The 16,435-nt window shown below is 39.9% G+C and overlaps 1 long non-coding RNA gene across 2 annotated transcripts; it reads right to left on the bottom strand.

The window, feature by feature from the left end:
* Positions 1-382: 382 nt before the first annotated feature.
* Positions 383-13,284, bottom strand: LOC115146276 (uncharacterized). 2 transcript variants are annotated; one of them, XR_010459775.1, is made up of 5 exons: positions 13,235-13,284; positions 1,450-1,494; positions 1,190-1,200; positions 1,077-1,103; positions 383-664 (listed from the first exon to the last, which is right to left on the bottom strand). It is a non-coding gene; the product is annotated as an uncharacterized LOC115146276 (long non-coding RNA). The 2 variants fall into 2 exon arrangements; XR_003866116.2 differs by lacking the exon at positions 13,235-13,284 and adding an exon at positions 1,630-1,736.
* Between the last annotated feature and the right edge of the window lie 3,151 nt (positions 13,285-16,435).

The raw sequence follows: 16,435 nt of genomic DNA, 5'->3' as shown, positions 1-16,435 counted from the left end.
GTCCACGTGGAAATGATTGATAACAACGGTTAAACAGAGTGGTGCAAGGGGAGACAAATATCCACAAGAAAGGATTATATTTCCAAACTCAGGGACATACGTGGTCATTGTTCCGGGTTTATTACTACCCCGTTGGTTAATGTTCTGTATGTGAGTAAAATGATAAAAATGGCGTTGAGCTGTCCTTCACTGAATGTTTGATGTGTTGGTCTGGTATGGGCTACACAGGAATGGTGTAGTATGATAGTATCTCGACGGCTCTCCCAACTTGTTTAGATGGCAAAAAAATGACACATTTTGCTATAATTTGTGTTTCTATTTTGTAAAATGTTCATTGTATTGCATGATTATTATGCATTAAGAAGTTATACAAACATATGACTCTGTTTTATAAGTAGGTTTTATTAGAGATTTGTCAACTTTAATAAATCGCTCAACATGTTTTTTCCGTAATAGCTACCGTGATGAAACATACAAATGGTGCATGATTAAATCTTTAATGTCCTCCACGACCTGCTTTTCCTCCGTGGTCACCTCCTTTTCCTTTATGGTCGCCTCCATGCTCGCCTCCTTTTCCTTTATGCTCGCCTCCTTTTCCTTTCTGGTCGCCTCCATGATCTCCTCCATGGCTGTGTCCCCCTTTTCCACCTTTTCCCTTCTTCCCCTGGAAATGACAAAAATAACATTACTAGACTCACCTATTGGTATCGGAAAACCTTTCCTTTATGAATGGAAATGTTTTCCCTTCAATTGTCTCAACGATTACACCCATTACCCTGACATGTGAAAATCTAAATTCCATTTTTTGGGGTGTTTCCGAAACAATATTAATGTTATTACGTTAATGTGTATGAACTATTATTTTGTAAGCCTCCTAACTCTCCCTTGCCCTCTCCTCCGGAGCCCTGTGAAACTGACAGTAGTCTGTTTACATCCACCAGGACAACACTGGGATCTAAGATATAGCAAGCTAGAAAATAGTTTTGTTCTTTACTTCGCTTGATTTGAAAAGTTTTTTAAGACTGAGTTGACTGAAGTAAAGAAGCAGAGATAGACAAATAATGCAGATATCTTACATCATCAGTCCCAGGTGTGGACTCCGCCTGGAACAACAACACATTATGTCAAACACATAGCACACATGTGTGAAGGTATTTTCTGTATTTGAAAAGTAAGTTAACTAACTTACCGGTTTCTTTGCTGTGGATAAAAAGTAAGGAATATTTTGAAGTTATTCAAATAATAGAGGAATGCATTGTCATTATTTCCCATTAAGCACCGAGAAAGCATGTATGGCCATACTAGTCTACTCCTTGAAATCGTAAATGCAATGTCAATGCAATATATTCTCAACTTCAGGGTTGAGTTGTGAAACTACATAACTACATACTCATTTAAAACCTCAGTGCACATAATACAGTAAATGAAGTGAACAACTTCAACACTTACCTGGATCACTCATTTTCTCAGACAAGAATTGGCACTGAAATCACACTGTTGGACAAAATAATCAGTATATCAAATTCAAATCCGGTATTTTCTTATCTTTGTAAATATCAAAGTTACTTTCGTCATATAAACAAGAATTGCATAAGAACCCATCCATTTACACATTAAAGCAAGCCTCACCTGGTACTGGAGGTTGAAGGACTGTACATAAACTGTATTTTCAGTCTGTATTTATAAGAGAGTGTCGAGTATGTAAAAACCACACCCAGTCCTTTTAATTACAGGTGGAAAGGTGTTTGTAGTCGGACAGAAAAAGCAGGGCGGAGAAATGAGATGATAGGTGACCCAAAATATTGGCATGGTAATGATACTGACAGTTAAAAACGAGGTGGTTAAAAACAAAGACAAAACAGGGACATCATAATTATGTCAAACCTGAAGATTGATGATGAAAGCAGCAATCTACCCAGCTTTGTTTCTTAGAGCTTGGTGAGAGTATGGTTTTCCTATGATTATTTTCCATACAACCATCCCACAATCTTCTGGGAATGGTGCAGGATAGCTGTTTGTTTTTATGTAATTCTTAGCGCATTTAAGGAACTTGACAAAAAAAAACATTTTCTTGATACACTACATGGCCAAAAGTATGTGGACACGCCTTCAAATGAGTGGATTCTGCTATTTCGGCCACACCCGTTGCTGACAGGTGTATAAAATCGAGCACACAGCAATGCAATCTCCATAGACATTGACAGTAGAATGGCCTGTACTGAAGAGCTCAGTGACTTTCAACATGGCACCATCACATTTCCAACTAGTCAGTTCGTCAAATATCTGCCCTGATAGAGCTGCCCAGGTCAACTTTAAGTGCTGTTATTGTGAAGTGGAAAAGTCTTGGAGCAACAACCGCTCAGCCACAAAGTGGTAGGCCACACAAGTTTACAGAACGGGACCTCAGAGTGCTGAAGCGTGTAGCCTGTAAAAATCGTCTGTCCTTGATTGCAACACTCACTACTGCCTTTGGAAGCAACATCAATATATGAACTGTTTATTGGGAGCTTCATGAAATTTGTTTTCTATGGCCGAGCAGCCACACACAAGCCTAAGATCACCGTGTGCAATGCCAAGTGTTGGCTGTAGTGGTGTGAAACTCGCCACCATTGGACTCTGGAGCAGTGGAAACGTGTTCTCTGGAGTAATGAATCACACTTCACTATCTGGCAGTCTGACGGACGAATCTGGGTTTGGCGGATGCCAGGAGAACTCTACCTGCCCCAACGCATAGTACCAACTGTAAAGTTTGGTGGATGAGGAATAATGGTCTAGGGCTGTTTTTCATGGTTCAGGCTCCTTAGTTCCAGTGAAGGGAAATCTTAATTCTAAGCGTACAAAGACGATTCTGTGCTTCCAACTTTGTGGCAACATGACAATGCCCCTATGCACAAAGCGAGGTCCATACAGAAATGGTTTGTCGAGATCGGTGTGCAAGAACTTGACTGGCCTGCACAGAGCCCTGACCTCAACCCCACGAACACCTTTGGGATGAATAGGAACGCTGGTTGCGAGCCAGGCCTAACCGCCCAACATCATGCCCGACTTCAGAAATGTTCTTCTGGCTGAATGGAAGCAAGTCCCCGCAGCAATGTTCCAACATCTTGTGGAAAGCCTTCCCAGAAGAGTGGGGGCTGTTATAGGAGCAAAGGTGGGACCGACTCCATATTAATGCCCATGATTTTGGAATGAGATGTTCGACGAACAGGTGTCCATATACTTTTGGTCATGTGTATTTTCAAGCAATTTGAAGTCAAAACAGTAACTAGGCCACTCAGGAACATTCACTGCCCTCTTGGTAAGCAACTGAAGTGTATATTTGGCCTTGTGTTTTTGGTTATTGTCCTGCTGAAAGGTTAATTTGTCTCACAGTGTCTGGTTGAAAGCAGACTGCTCCAGGTTTTCCTCTAGGATTTTGTCTGTGGTTAACTCCATTCTGTTTTTTTTTGTATCCTGAAAACTCCCTAGTCTTTGCCGATGCCAAGTATACCCATAACATGATGCAGCCACGACCATGCTTAAAAATATGGAGAGTAATACTCAGTGATGTGTTGCGTTGGATTTGCCCCGAACAAAACACTTTCTATTCAGGACAAAAAGTGAATTCCTTTGGCACATTTCTGCAGCATTACATGTTTAGTGCCTTGTTCCAAACAGGATGCATGTTTTTGGATTATTTTTTTATTCTGTACAGGCTTCCTTTTCATTTAGGTTAGTATTGTGGAGTAACAAATGTTTTTGATCCGTCCTCAGTTTTCTCCAATCACAGCCGTTAAACTCTGTTACTGTTTTAAAATCACCCTTTGCCTCAAATCCCCGAGTGGTTTCCTTCCTCTGCTGGCAAATCAGTTAGGAAGGACGACTGTATCTTTGCAGTGACTGGGTATATTGATACACAATCTAAAGTCTAATTAATAACTTTGAATATCCCTTTGAGCATGGTAGTGTCTGCCTATTTTTTTTTTTACCTATCTACCAATAGGTGTCCTTCTTTGCACAGCATTGGAAAAGCCATTTGGTCTCTATGGTTGAATCTGTGCTTGAAATACATTACTCAACTGAGGGACCTTGCAGATAATTGTGTGGGGTACAGATATGGGGTGGTCATTAAAAAACAAGGGTGAGTCCATGCAACTTATATGATTCCTTAAGCACTATTTTAATCCTGAATTTATTTAGGCTAGCCACAACAAAGCTAGTAACCAATACATTTTAGTAGTTTATTTTATATTCATTTGTTACATTTTTTTTTTTAATTTCACTTAGACATGAGCTATTTTGTGTGGATCAGTGACAACATTTTTAAATTGTATCCATTTAAATCTCACTTTGACTCAACAAAATGTGAAAAGTTCAAGGGGGGTGAATACTTATGATATGCACTGTATATGCAGAAACTAACTTTGATATTCACAAGGATAAGAAGGTACCAATGACCCAAGCCCCTCTCAGTTAATCCCTACCATTGTGTCACTGAGTCATCTTAATGCTTTAGCAAATGTACATTATACCAGGGGCATTGGTAGACACAATGTAAGTAACCTATTTTATGTCCCTCTAATTACCTTGAATGCCTCTGCTGATCCTACAGCTATTGTATGCAGCAATCATGTGTCTATGAACCAGGTTTATGCTGTTAGCACTGAGGCGGTGTGCCCCAGTAGGAAGTCCAACTAACATAAATAACATATATACTAGAATATATACTTCTGCTAAGCTTCCCAGTAAAGCAATGAAAACAAGCAAGCATCCCAGAAAAGTGCTCAAAATAGCCCATGTTAACATATGTTGCTTAAGAAACAAGGTCCATGAAATTAATAACTTGCTCGTAACAGATGACACTCAATAGAATTGCCCTGATAAGCTTCTTACTTTTTTCAATCTTTATTAACAACATGCTACAGGCTTTGAGTAAAACCAGTGTGTCTATGTATGCGGATGACTCAACATTATACACATCAGCTACTACAGCAACTGAAATGACTGCAATACTTAACAAAGAGCTGCAGTTAGTTTCAGAATGGGTGACAAGGAATAAGTTAGTCCTAAATATTTCTAAAACTAAAAGCATTGTATTTGTGACAACTCATTCACTGAACACTAAATCTTGTAATAAATAATGTGGAAATTGAGCAAGGTGAGGTGACTAAACTGCTTCGAGTAACCATGGATTGTAAACTGTCATGTTCAAAACATATTGCTATAACAGTAGCTAAGATGGGGAGAAGTCTGTCCATAATAAATTACTTCTCTACCTTCTTAACAGCACTATCAACAAAGCAGATCCTACAGGCCCTAGTTTTGTTGCACCTGGACTACTGTTCAGTCGTGTGGTCTGGTGCCACAAAAATGGACTTAAGAAAATTGCAATTGGCTCAGAACAGGGCAGCACGGCTGGCCCTTGGATGTAGTTGTAGTTGGAGAAGTCTGGCAGACATATCAGTGTGGATGACGGATCACCACCTCAAGCTGAACCTCGGCAAGACGGAGCTGCTCTTCCTCCCGGGGAAGGACTGCCCGTTCCATGATCTCGCCATCACGGTTGACAACTCCATTGTGTCCTCCTCCCAGAGCGCTAAGAACCTTGGCGTGATCCTGGACAACACCCTGTCGTTCTCAACTAACATCATGGCGGTGGCCCGTTCTTGTAGGTTCATGCTCTACAACATCTGCAGAGTACGACCCTGCCTCACACAGGAAGCAGCGCAGGTCCTAATCCAGGCACTTGTCATCTCCCGTCTGGATTACTGCAACTCGCTGTTGGCTGGGCTCCCTGCCTGTGCCATTAAACCCCTACAACTCATCCAGAACGCCGCAGCCCGTCTGGTGTTCAACCTTCCCAAGTTCTCTCACGTCACCCCGCTCCTCCGCTCTCTCCACTGGCTTCCAGTTGAAGCTCGCATCCGCTACAAGACCATGGTGCTTGCCTACGGAGCTGTGAGGGGAACGGCACCTCAGTACCTCCAGGCTCTGATCAGGCCCTACACCCAAACAAGGGCACTGCGTTCATCCACCTCTGGCCTGCTCGCCTCCCTACCACTGAGGAAGTACAGTTCCCGCGCAGCCCAGTCAAAACTGTTCGCTGCTCTGGCCCCCCAATGGTGGAACAAACTCCCTCACGACGCCAGGACAGCGGAGTCAATCACCACCTTCCGGAGACACCTGAAACCCCACCTCTTTCAGGAATACCTAGGATAGGATAAAGTAATCCTTCTCACCCCCCCCCTTAAAAGATTTAGATGCACTATTGTAAAGTGGCTGTTCCACTGGATGTCTTAAGGTGAACGCACCAATTTGTAAGTCGCTCTGGATAAGAGCGTCTGCTAAATGATTTAAATGTAAATGTAAATGTACACAGAGAGCAAACATTAATAATATGCACATCAATCTCTCCTGGCTCAAAGTGGAGGAGATATTGACTTCATCACTACTTGTATTTGTGAGAGCAAATTGACATGTTGAAAGCACCGAGCTGTCTGTTTAAATGACTAGCACACAGCTCAGACACCCATGCATACCCCACAAGACATGCCACCAGAGGTCTCTTCAAAGTCCCCAAGGCCAGAACAGACTATGGGAGGTGAACAGTACTACATAGAGCCATGACTACATGGAACTCTCTTCCACATCAGGTAAATGGTGCAAGCAGTAGAATCATATATATAGTGTGTGCCCTCAGGCCCATACTCCACCACCACATATCTGCAACATAAAATCCATGTGTACATGTCATCATGTGTGTGTATGCATGTGGCTGTTCCTATGTTTGTGTTACTTCACAGTCCCTGCTTTTCCAGAGGCGTGTTTTCTACCTCTATATATATATATATATATATATATATATATATATAACTACACCTCTGGAAAAGCAGGGACTGTGAAGTAACACAAACATAGGCACAGCCACATGCATACACATGTATACACATGCATCCATGTACACATGGATTTTGTGTTGTATCTACGTGGTAGTTGAGTAGGGGCCTGAGGGCATACACTGAATGTTGTGAATTCTGTAATGAATGTATTGTAATGTTTTTAAAATTGTATAACTGCCTTAATTTTGTCGGGCCCCAGGAAGAGTAGCTGCTGCCATATAAATACCAGATTTTGATTTGATATACAGAATATTTGGAGTATAGGCCTACACTATCAATTTAAGGAAGACTTGGAGTTTGGTATCAGCCAGGCAATGTTCTCTTGAGACGAGAAGGGCGTGATTACTCGCCAAAGAAGCAGTGAAGGAGAGAGAGAAATTATTTACATTTCTCAGTGGTGAGGTGGATAGAGTTATGGGTGAGACGCCCTGGCCTTAGGCAATTTGCAACCTGAGAGAACATCAAACCTCGTTCCAACAGAAATACCTTTAAAACTTTAAAAAAATGAAATGTCTTTTGAGGTGTAAAACTCCAATTGCATTGGAGTAGGTTGATTTAATAGAAATGGAAAGAGCAGCTGATGTTTCAGCAATTTTGTGAATCCATGATCTACAACTTCCTCATAAAAAAAATCTGTATTTTTATATTTTAATTTTTTTAACTGCCAATCATGTTGTCAAAGAGTAAAGAGTTTACCCAGCTAGCACATCACCTTCTGAGAATCATATGTGTCTTAGAACGTGGTGAGAGAGTATGTATGTGAAACATCACAGCACAGCTGAAAAATATATGGAACCTGAAAATCATAAGAGGGCGGTTTACAGAGATACTGTAGGTGGGATGGACTGAGAGTAGCTGAGGGGTGGGTTTAAAAGCTAATGTTCTATAATAGTTATGATTGAAAACAATGTATAAGTACTATATATCTAGATGTGGCTGGATGGATATCAAATTCATTAATAGTTGTTATGTAATAAAAAAACAAATTTACATGCAACAACAAAATAAAAACTTTATTTTGGTCCTCTGAAGAGGTAGGGGTGGTGGAAAGAATAAATAAATACAGAATAAAAAATAAATAAATACAGTGGGGCAAAAAAGTATTTAGTGAGCCACCAATTGTGCAAGTAGTAGAGTTTGGAGTGTGACTGTTTGAGGTTGTGGACAGGTGTCTTTTATACTGATAACAACTTCAAACAGGTGCCATTAATACAGGTAACGAGTGGAGGACAGAGGAGCCTCTTAAATAAGAAGTTACAGGTCTGTGAGAGCCAGAAATCTTGCTTGTTTGTAGGTGACCAAATACTTATTTTCCACCATAATTAGCAAAATAAATTCATAAAAAATCCTACAATGTGATATTCTGGATTTATTTTCTCATTTTGTCTGTCATAGTTGAAGTGTACCTATGATGAAAATTACAGGCCTCTCTCATGTTTTTAAGTGGGAGAACTTGCACAATTGGTGGCTGACTAAATACTTTTTTGCCCCACTGTAAATGTTCTTCTCTGGGAATTTCAGTACTTCAGCATAACGTTTTCTGCAGGTTTCCTCATGGTTCTGTGAAAAGTAATGTTCTCAGAACAATAAGAAATAAAAACCATAAAAACCACAAGAAAAATATTAGTAACGTTCTATGGAAAGATGAGACTCTCACGATGGTGTTCTCCGTTTTGCTCTACGACCCCCACAAGCCCCACAGGACTTGTCTGAAGTTGGTACCATCAATGTGTGAACCGTTTGGGCTACAAACTAATATGACCCCACTATGGAAAGGGGACACTCCCACAATGGTGTTCTCCATTTTGCTCTACGACCCCCATGAGTGTCACGGGACGTATCTGAAGGTAACCTGGTATCGTATTTAAGAAATTATGGAAGTAAGGAAGTAAAATTGTGCCGCCCGCCCAAAAAAGGGGTTAAATACCTGTCCCAAAAAATACATATATAGTTCTTGAGCTTTTTTATATCATAGTTGTAGGACAGACACTTCAAAAACTTGTTCTTTATGATACATTTTTTTTACTGTTTGTTTTGCCATTTATGAATGTGTTATTCAATGCATGTCTATGGGTTATAGTAGTTAAGGACAAATTCTATATTTGATCAAATAATTGTTAAATCTTTTTGTTGTATACCTACAGAGGTCCAAAATCAAATAGCTAAATGATCTATGGTATGACCAAGAAGACAATGAATGTTCCTTAGAGGCCTCGGTACAGTTTGGACTTGAATCTGCTTGAAAATATATGTCAAGACTTGAAAATGTCTGTCTAGCAATGATCAACAACCAACATGACAGAGCTGGAAGAATATTGCACAATACAGGTTTGCAAAGCCCTAGAGACCCAGCTAGCACATAACGTTCTGAGAGCCATATGTTTCTTAGGTTGGAATTTCAGTACTTCAGCATAACGTTTCCTACAAGTTTCCTCATGGTTTTATTTAAAGTAATGTTATCAAATTGTTCAGAGAACATTAAGAAACAACGTTCCTCTTTTGAAATTTCAGTACTTCAGCATAATGTTTTCTACAGGTTTCCTCATGGTTGTATACTGAACAAAAATATAAACGCAACATGTAAAGTGTTAGTCTCATGTTCCATTTGCTGAAATAAAGATCCCAGGAATTTGACATCCTCACAAAAAGCTTATTTCTCTCAAAACGTGTGCACAAATTTGTTTACATACCTGTTAGTGAGCATTTCTCCTTTGCCAAGATAATCAATCCACCTCACAGGTGTGGCATATCAAGAAGCTGATTAAACAGCATGATCATTACACAGGTGCACCTTGTGCTGGGGACAATGAAAGGCCACTCTAAGGTGTGCAGTTTTGTCACACAATACAATGATATAGACTTCAAGTTTTTAGCGAGCGTGCAATTAGCATGCAGACTGCAGGAATGTCCACCAGAGCTGTTGCCAGAGAAAGTAATGTTCCTTTCTCTACCACAAGCCATCTCCAATGTCGTTTTAGAGAATTTAGCAGTACGTCCAAACAGCCTCACAACCACAGACCATGTGTAACCACGCCAGCCCAGGACCTCAACATCTGGCTTCTTCACCTGCGGGATCGTCTGATACCAGCTACCCAGACAGCTGATGAAACTGAGTTTTTCTGTCTGTCATAAAGCCCTTTCGTGGGGAAAAACAAATTCTGATTTGCTGGGCCTGGCTCTTCAGTCGGCGGGCCTGGCTCTAAAGGGGGTGGGCCTATGCCCTCCCAGGCCAACCCATGGCTGCGCCCTGCCTAGTCATGTGAAATCCATAGATTAGGGCCTAATTCATTTATTTCAATTGACTGATTTCCTTATGTGAACTGTAACTCAGGAAAATCTTCGAAATTCAGCATAACGTTTTCTACAGGTTTCATCATGGTGCTATTTAAGGTCATGTTCTCATTTTTATGAGAACATTAAGAAAACGTTCTTCTGTGGGAATTTTTGTATTTCAGGTTTCCTCATGGTTCTATTTTTAAATAGTCCTGTTATATATATGTTATATATATATATAAACTCAGCAACATGTGTAAATATTTGTATGAACATAACAAGATTCAACAACTGAGAAATAAACTGAAAAGATTCCACAGATATGTGGCTAACAGAAATGGAATAATGTGTCCCTGAACAAAGGGGGGGTCAAAATCAAAAGTAACAGTCAGTATCTGGTGTGACCACCAGCTGCATTAAGTACTGCATTGCATCTCCTCCTCATGGACTGCACCAGATTTGCCAGTTCTTGCTGTGAGATGTTACCCCACTCTTCCACCAAGGTACCTGCAAGTTCCCAGACATTTCTGGGGGAAATGGCCCTAGCCCTCACACTCCGATCCACAGGTCCCAGACATGCTCAATGGGATTGAGATCCGGGCTGTTCGCTGGCCATGGCAGAACACTGACATTCCTGTCTTCCAGGAATGAGCAGTATGGCTGGTGGCATTGTCATGCTGGAGGGTCATGTCAGGATGAGCCTGCAGGAAGGGTGCCACATGAGGGAGGAGGATGTCTTCCCTGTAACGCACAGTGTTGAGATTGCTTGCAATGACAACAAGCTCAGTCCAATGATTCTGTGACACACCGCCCCAGACCATGACGGACCCTCCACCTCCAAATCAATCCCACTCCAGAGTACAGGCCTTGGTATAGCGCTCATTCCTTCGATGATAAACATGAATCCGACCATCACCCCGGGTGAGACACAATCAAATAAAATCAAATGTATTTATATAGCCCTTCATATATCAGCTGATAAGTGCTGAACAGAAACCCAGCCTAAACCCAGCCTAAAACCCCAAACAGAAAGCAATGCAGGTGTTGAAGCACGTTGGCTAGGAAAAACTGGCCAAAACCTAGGAAGAAATCTTCTGGCTGTGCCGGGTGGAGATTATAACAGAACATGGCCGAGATGTTCAAATGTTCATAAATGACCAGCATGGTCAAATAATAGGTCTGGGACAGGTAGCATGTCCGGTGAACAGGTCATTTATTTTTTATTGGGACATGGCCTCAGTGAGATTCAAACTTATAATCTTCTGTTCTCTATCCATGGAATTAGTCCCTGCAACACCAGGATGGAGCAACTGTAGCATGCCATGTTTTTTTACAAATACAAAGCTGTTCATATTAGTCTATTCAATAGATCCCATTCCAAAGGAAACAAGTACTCATTAAGATCAGGTGTGGCCAATTAGTGGGTGCGGCCAACACACCTGAACACACTTAACAACATCGAGGATAGATTTTTGTTGATGCTGAGAAGTGAATGCATATATTTTTAAATAACATTCTTGTAATGTTATTTAAGTTTGCTTGAGGTTTGTATGGAACGTTTCCTTAACGCTCTCGGAACAATTTGAGAACCATGAAGAAACCTGTCGGAAACGTTATGCTAAAGTGCAGAAATGCCACAGAAGAACGTTGTTTCTTATCGTACTTTGAACTATTTGAGAACGCTTCCAATGTCAAACCATTTGGAGAACGTTCCTAGAACATTACCAAATTGAAATGAAATGTAACCATGTTTGAACTTTTAGGAAACGTTCTGTTAAAGTCAGTAGTGTAATGTACTTAAGTAAAACTACTTTAAAGTACTACTTAAGTAGTTTTATGGGGTATCTGCGCTTTACCTTACTATTTATATTTTGAGCAACTTTTACTTTTACTTCACCACATTCCTAAAGAAAATAAAGTACTTTTTTACTCCAAACATTTCCCTGACACCCAAAAGTATTTTGACAGGAAAATGGTCCAATTCACACACTTATCAAGAGAACATTCCTGGTCATCCCTACTGCCTCTGATCTGGCAGACTCACTAAAAACATATGCTTAGTTTGTAAATGATGTCTGAGTGTTGGAGTGGGCCCCTGGCTAACCGCCAAAAATAAAATAAATTGTGCTGTCTGTTTTGCTTAATATAAGGAATTTGAAATTATTTATACTTTTACAATTGATACTTAAGTACATTTGAACAATTCCATTTACTTTAAATACTTAAGTATATTTAAAACCAAATACTTTTAGACTTTTACTCAAGCAATATTTTACTGGGTGACTTTCACTTTTATTTGAGTCATTTTCTATTAAGGTATCTTTACTTTTACTCAAGCATGACAATTGAGTACTTTTTCCACCACTGGTTAAAGTAATGCAATACCAAGAAAACAACGTTTTCTGTCAAGGTTTTTGTCAAGTTCCTTAGATGTGCTGAGAATGTTCCAAATAAAATGCAACTGTCCTGCACCATTCTCAGAAAGTTGTGGGAGTGTTGTATCCAAATTAACCATAGGACAACCATGCTCTTGCCAAGCTCTAAGAAACATATGGTTCTCAGAACGTTATGTGCTAGCTGGGTATCCACCTCACCACATAGAAATGTACAGAAAATGTATCTCCCTGTCACATCATGCCACTGCTTCTATGGGAAGTAATTATTCCCTTCTCATCTCAAGAAAACATTGCCTGGCTGATACCAAACTCCAAGTCCTCCTTACTTCAGCTTGGCTACACCAATCATTGATGCAAACAAATGAGACACATAGTTTTACTGATAAATCCTTGTCTTATTGGGTCTATTCTATAAAATATTTTTGTATGTGACAGAGAGCTGACTTATTTAGCACTTCACCAGACTGACCCACTAATCCATGGCCCTATGTTACACAAGTGACAATTGTCTCATCTTACCCTATAGTCTAGTTATGCCTTAAATTATTAGTATATACTGAAAACAATCTGTTATTCAAATCAAAATCTGGTATCTTCTTGTCCTTGTAAATATCAAAGTAATTTTCTGCATATAAACAAGAATTGCATAAGAACACCGTCATTCTCACATTAAAGTGAAAGCCTTACCTGGTGCAGAATGTTGACAGACTGTACATAAGATGTATATTCAGTTTGTATTTATAATATAGAGCGTTTTGATACATCGGTAGAGTATAAAATAACCACACCCAGTCCTAATTTGATTACAGGTGGATAGGTGTTTGTTGTTGGCCAGGTAAAGTAGGGCGGAGAGATGAGACAATGAGTGATAATTGAATGACTGAGAGTACCACCCTAAATGTTGTCATGATGATGATACTGACTGTTGCAAATGAGGTGGTTGAAAACAAAGACACAATTAGGACATCATAACTATGTCAAACCTAAAGATCCAGGAGATGCACATTACAAAAAGAAGATAAGATGAAAGAAGTAATCTGAGGACAGCTTGACTTGGCCCACCCATCTTAATACTGTACATTTAAAAGGAAGAGCATAAGCTAATTGTAGCTAAAGATGATCAACAACTCCCTTAACTCAAGAGAGAACACTAAAACCAAACAAAATCTCTTTAGTCTTTGACAACATGATTGACAGTTAACAATTAATGCAAATTGCTGAAACATCAGTGGCTCTTTCCATTTATGTGAAATCTACTATTAGTTTAGTAAATATTTTAGTATGTGACAGAGAGCTGGTTTATTTAGCACTTTATCAGACCTACCTCTGCTAACCCATGGCCCCATATGAGACCGGTGACATTGGTCTCATTGGGGCTCTCTAACCCCATAACCTAGTTGTGTCTTTCAGTTGAATCTCTAAAGGTTTATCATAGGCAATACATATGATATATAATATATAAAATGGTCTTTCCTTCATCAACAATGATATGACAACATAGACTTATGCATGAAAACATGCAAACAAAGAATACCTGCAGTATGGCAAGGTGTTTACACGACCAACCAGAAGGATAAAGCAAGTACTCCACCTAGAGGGTAAAATGCATCCTCACTTGCCATATTTCCACACAAATTACATCTGCAATTTGCACAGATGCTTAACAATTTTTATTTGAATGTAGGGTGCACACTTCGCCATGATGATATGTTAAAATTTTGACGGCCATATATTTTAAAGAGTTGAGATAAGCTTACAATAATACACACTGCAGTCACAATCTATCCTATAGCAGATACAGTTACTAAAGTGTTTTACCCTGACGAATGTGACAGATCATCCACCGTGGCTTGCAACATTTCAGGTATAGATAGCTAGCAATATTTTGCTCTCTTGTCATCAAAATAATTTGACTTGCTAAATTGCAATCCGTCGAGGACAGTTCAATTGATTTGTATATTTAGCTAGTTCAATTCATCATGCATGCAGGTTATGCATAACAATTTATAATTGAGTGTCACTGCAAATCTTTTAATGTGCTGTTTAATGCAGTTATTATTGTAAGTATGCAACCATCTTTTTAGCAAGCCAACTTTCAACAGTTGGGCAAGTGGGTATGGAATACCTGCACGAAGAGATTGGCTATATGGAACAGGGCCCTGTAGTGACCATGCTGTGAACCAGGGCGTGAGTGTTTTTTCATCTTCACTTCACCTGCTGGAACTCAGTGAGCCTATGCAGCCTGTGACATTCCCAAGGTCTTTTTAAACATGTAAATTATGTTTTAAGAGGTCATAGTTTATATAACAAGACTAGCCTACTTGTTCTCACCTGTCCTGACATTTGAAAGGTTTCCACTAGTTACCACAGCCACAAAGTATGATGGTCTAAATCGTAAAAATGTATGAAAACAAAAATGCCCTTTTTGGTCTTAATTTAGGGTTAGGCATAAGATTAGCAGTTGGTTAGGGTTAGGTTTAAAGTTACATTTTAAGAAGATAAATTGTAGAAATAGGTGACCAATTTCAAACTTGCATGTTCTGATCTAGGCCAATGTTTGATTACACTTAATCGGCTATTCCCAAACAGGGGTACGTGCAATGCCGTTGTAAAATGTTACCTTTATTTAACTCTCTTGCGCGGACATTTTGAAATGAAACATGGAAATTTGAAAAATAAGCTACGGGAGTTTATTGAGCGTGAATGAAGACTACTTTCATGTAGTAAGACATGTATAAAAGCAACAGATACCATTAATAAGAAGGGTCTAGAAGCGTCTTACATGTATATGGTGAACTACATGGTGTCTAGGACAGGCAAGCCCCATATTATTGTGGAAGTCTTATTTCATCCTGCTGCCGTGAATATGGCTGGGACAATGCTGGGGGAAAAGGTTAAACAAACTATACAGACAATACCTTCATCAAACACTGTTTCACGACGCATCAGTGACATGACAGGAGATGTTTTGAAACAATTACTTCTTTGCATACAAGCCAGTGAATTATATGTGTTACAGCTGGATGAGTCCAACAGACGTGGCGGGCCTGGCACAGCTGTCCGTTACGTTTATGGGGGGTCAATTAAGGAAGACATCTTCTTCTACAAACGACTGGAAACCAGGACAACATGAGATAATATTTCAGCTTTGTGACATCAAATGGACTTTGGTGGTCAAGATGTGTTGGTGTCTGTACTGATGGCGCAAACGCCATGACAGGGAGACATAGGGAGTGATACTGAGTGACCTGGGTGCGCAATTATGCAGGTACTTTCCCGAAACGGACGACACAAACAACTGGATTCGTTAGACGCTTTCATGTCCTGCCTCCAGTCCACTTACCGATATCTGAACAAGAGAGTCTCATTGAAATTGCAATAGCAGTTATGTGATAATTGAATTTAATCAGAAGCCACTGCCAGATTTCTGGCTAGGGCTGTGATCAGAGTATCCTGCCTTGGCAATCCGAGCTGTTAGGACACCGATGCCCTTTGCAACCAGTACCTGGTTGTGAGAGTGGATTCTCGTCCCTCGCTAGCATGAAAACTAAATATAGGCACAGACTGTTTGTGGAAAATGATTTAAGACTGAGACTCTCTCCAATATAACCCAACATTGCAGAGTTACAGGTATGTGCATCCCTTCAAGCACACCCTTCTCATTAACCTGTGGTGAGTTATTCACAGTTTTCAATGAACAAATATGTTTTTATATGTAAGATGGCTAAATAACGAGCAAAATTATTGATTATTATTATTTGTGCCCTGGTCCTATAAGAGCTCTTTGTCACTTCCCTCGAGCAGGGTTGCGACAAAAACTCACACTTAGTCTTATGTTTAATAAATGTATCGTATAGTGTGTGTGTGGCAGGCTTATAATGATGGCAA

Source organism: Oncorhynchus nerka, linkage group LG18, assembly GCF_034236695.1.
Source record: "Oncorhynchus nerka isolate Pitt River linkage group LG18, Oner_Uvic_2.0, whole genome shotgun sequence".
In the NCBI taxonomy this organism is placed as follows: domain Eukaryota; kingdom Metazoa; phylum Chordata; class Actinopteri; order Salmoniformes; family Salmonidae; genus Oncorhynchus; species Oncorhynchus nerka.
This window is presented reverse-complemented; position numbering and strand designations above follow the sequence as displayed.